The 3611-nt window shown below is 47.5% G+C and overlaps 1 non-coding gene across 1 annotated transcript; it reads right to left on the bottom strand.

Annotated features, from left to right (window-relative positions):
- Positions 1 to 3059: 3059 nt before the first annotated feature.
- On the bottom strand, positions 3060 to 3197 carry LOC114806974. The gene has a single exon (XR_003755027.1). It is a non-coding gene; the product is annotated as a small nucleolar RNA SNORA7 (small nucleolar RNA).
- Between the last annotated feature and the right edge of the window lie 414 nt (positions 3198 to 3611).

Genomic DNA, 3611 nt, shown 5'->3' with positions numbered 1-3611 from the left:
GATAATTCTCAAAGGTGAGGCAAGGTTCCCATTTCTGCTCCACCAAAACTCCGCCAGAGCTGCAGAATGGACTGGTGTGAACTTCCCCTTCTGTCACCCGCCCCACCCACAGATGGGCTCACTGAACCCCAAATAATTGAGTGTGGGATGCAGAAGAATCCAGCTTGTTCTGGGAGTTAAAACACTCTCCGTCTCCAGCCACAAAATCCTCCAACAAATAGAAGTACTCTGGGGCCATCTATGTGTGAAAAGGAATCTCCCTGCCTTGTCTTTTTTAATAATACTACCAATAATTATTGTATTTGTTAAATGCTTACTATGTGCTAAGCACTGTGCTAAGAGCTGGAGTGGTTTCAAGCAAATCAGGTTGGACACAATCCCTGTCCCATATGGGGTTCACAGTCTCAATCCCCATTTTACAGATGATAATAATAATGTTGGTATTTGTTAAGCGCTTACTATGTGCAGAGCAGTGTTCTAAGCGCTGGGGTAGATACAGGGTAATCAGGTTGTCCCACGTGAGGCTCACAGTCTTAATCCCCATTTTACAGATGAAGTAACTGAGGCACAGAGAAGTGAAGTGACTTGCCCACAGTCACCCAGCTGACAAGTGGCGGAGCCAGGATTAGAGCCCACGACCTTCTGACTCCCGGGCCCATGCTCACCTCCTCTTTAAGGGAGAGCAGCATTTTATGGGCTTGGGCTACCGGGCAGCATTTGTCAAACTTCTCCACTGGAGGCTTTTCTTTCAGCTCTCATCAGTCAACTGCTGATGTGCAGTCACCTGCCCCAGCCTATAACCCTTCCCTCCGCTACGTTGTTCACGCTCCTTTGGCCTGGACCATCCCAGCGGCCGGAGGGCCAGAGTCCTTGTGCGTCAAGGGATTTCTGCTTCTTCTCTGCCACATCTCCTCTCCTTGTGACTGTCTAAAGTTGTCGTAGGTCTCCCTCCAGGTTCTCGGGATCAGACAGCGGCAGACAGAGGTCCGCCTGGCTTGATTTGGGGGCCTGACCATCTGACCCAACCTGGGTCCCTCAGGATCCCTTTACTTCTTCCTTCATCCTTGAAGCTTGACCTTGGATGTTGCGGGGAGAGGGGGAATCTGTGCCCTGAGAATCAGTCAGTGGTATTATTAGTGGTATTAAATCAGTGGTATTTATTGAATAAGCATTCAATATTGCCCCAGTATTTCCAACTTCTCTCCTCAGTCTTTATGAAACTCTGCTGCTTCAATCACCTTTCTTAAGCATTGTTGGGCACCCATCTCTCCGCTCCTCAAAAACCTCTGCTGACTCCTCATTTCTATCCGTATCAAGCAGAAACTCTTGGCCAGAGAAGCAGCGTGGCTTTAGTAGAGTGTTTGGCACATAGTAAGCACTTAATAATGTTGGTATTTGTTAAGCGCTTACTATGTGCCGAGCACTGTTCTAAGCGCTGGGGTAGACACAGGGGAATCAGGATGTCCCACGTGGGGCTCACAGTCTTAATCCCCATTTTACAGATGAGGTAACTGAGGCACAGAGCAGTGAAGTGACTTGCCCAAAGTCACACAGCTGACAAGTGGCAGATCTGGGATTCGAACTCATGACCTCTGACTTCAAAGCCCGTGCTCTTTCCACTGAGCCACGCTGCTTCTCTAACTTAACAAATACTTTAATAATTATTATTAGTAGTCGTAGTAGAATTGTTATTATTACTGTCATCTTTTAGCTACCACATTCAGTCTGTTGCTAAATCCTGCTGGTTTTCTCTCCACAAATAGAAGGAACAAATAGAAAGATGGATTTCTCTCCACCCTGGGTCTTCTCCTTCCTCTTTACCCATCTGCTAGATTCAAACTCTTATTGTGTTCCAGCTGGACTCCTGTATTGGCCACCTCAGATAATTCCCTGTTTCCAACTTCTCTCCTCAGTCTTTATGAAACTCTACTGCTTCAATCACCTTTCTTAAGCGTTATTGTGCACCCATCTCTCTGCTCCTCAAAAACCTCTGCTGACTCCTCATTTCTATCCCTATCAAGCAGAAACTCTTGACCAGAGAAGCAGCGTGGCTTTAGTGGAAAGAACACGGGCTTGGGAGTTAGAGGTCGTGGGTTCTAATCCTGACTCTGCCACTTGTCAGCTGTGTGACTTTGGGCAAGTCGCTTAACTTCTTGGTGCCTCATTTACCTCATCTGTAAAATGGGGATGAAGACTGTGAGCCCCACGTGGGACAACCTGATTACCTTGTATCTACCCCAGCGCTTAGAACAGTGCTGGGCACATTGTAAGTGCTTAACAAATATCATTATGATTATTATTGGCTTCAAGGTTCTCCGTGAGCTCTCTCCCTCCACATCTGCTCTCTTCACCCACTTCTATCCCTATTCCCCCACTCAAGCTAATTTTCTTAAGGTTTCTTGCTCTCACTTCTCCTACCTCTGACCCCTTGCTCAGACCCTTCCCTCTGTCTAGAATTACCTCTCCATCCAAATCTGCCAGATCACAGCCCTCCCCATCGTCAAAACCTTCCTGAAATTCCACCTTCTGCAGGAGGCCTTCCCCAATTCATTTTGATCACCCCAAGGCATGTTGACCTAACAGAAATTCTTAGCACTTATATCAATCTATGTGCGGCACATTCATTTAATCACCTATTTCATCTTTCCATACCCTGGCTATTTCCAGTTGTATACTGACTCTGCCCCCTGCACGCACTATTTGTAAATAATCTGGGTCTGCCCGGCTCCCCCTCTAGATTGTAAACTCCTTGAAGGAAGGGACTGTGCCTTTGGCTTGTACTGTATTTTCCCAAGTGTGGAGTTCAGTGTTCTACACACAGTCTTGTCTTCTGTTGTCGAGTCGTCTCTGACTCATAGCCAAGCCATGGACACATCTCTCCCAGAACACTCCACCTCCACCTGCACTCGTTCTGGTAGTGGATCCATAGATTTCTTGGTAAAGATATGGAAGAGGTTTACCATTGCCTCCTATCGCATGGTAAACACTGGAGTCTCTGCCTTGAGTCTCTGCCCTCGACTCTCTCCCTTGTCGCTGCTGCCTAGCACAGGTGAATTTTAACTCGTAGCAGATTGCCTTCCACTCGCTAGCCACTGCCCGAGCTAGGAATGGAATGGATATCCCTCTGCTTGACTCTCCCTCCCATAGTCGAGACTGGTAGAGTACTGGAAACTCTCCAAGTGCTACCCTTAGAGGGGTCTACCGGCAGTAGGTACTCAATAAATGCCACTGATGATCGTGATAAGGCAATATTTCCAGCCAACAACTAGATTTTAGCACATCTCCATGCCAGGAAGACTTTGTTTTTCTAATAGGATGTTTTGCAAATCCTCCAGGGAGAAGTTGAGTGACCAATCTTGGGGAGCAGATGAAGAGAAACAGCTTGGCCTAGAGGATAGAGCATGGGCCCGGGAGTCAGAAGTACCTGGGTTCTAATCCTGGCTCTGCCACTTGTCTGCTGTGTGACCTTAGGTAAGTCACTTCACTTCTCTGTGCTTCAGTTACCTCATCTGTAAAATGGGGATTGAGATTGTGACCTCCATGTGGGACAGGGACTGTGTCCAACCTGATTTGCTTCTATCCACCCCAGCGCTTAGTACAGGGCCCGGCAC

This window comes from Ornithorhynchus anatinus, chromosome X1 (genome assembly GCF_004115215.2).
Source record: "Ornithorhynchus anatinus isolate Pmale09 chromosome X1, mOrnAna1.pri.v4, whole genome shotgun sequence".
NCBI classification, from domain to species: Eukaryota; Metazoa; Chordata; class Mammalia; order Monotremata; family Ornithorhynchidae; genus Ornithorhynchus; species Ornithorhynchus anatinus.
The sequence above is the reverse complement of the archived record's forward strand: the minus strand, read 5'-3'. Positions and strand labels throughout refer to the sequence as shown.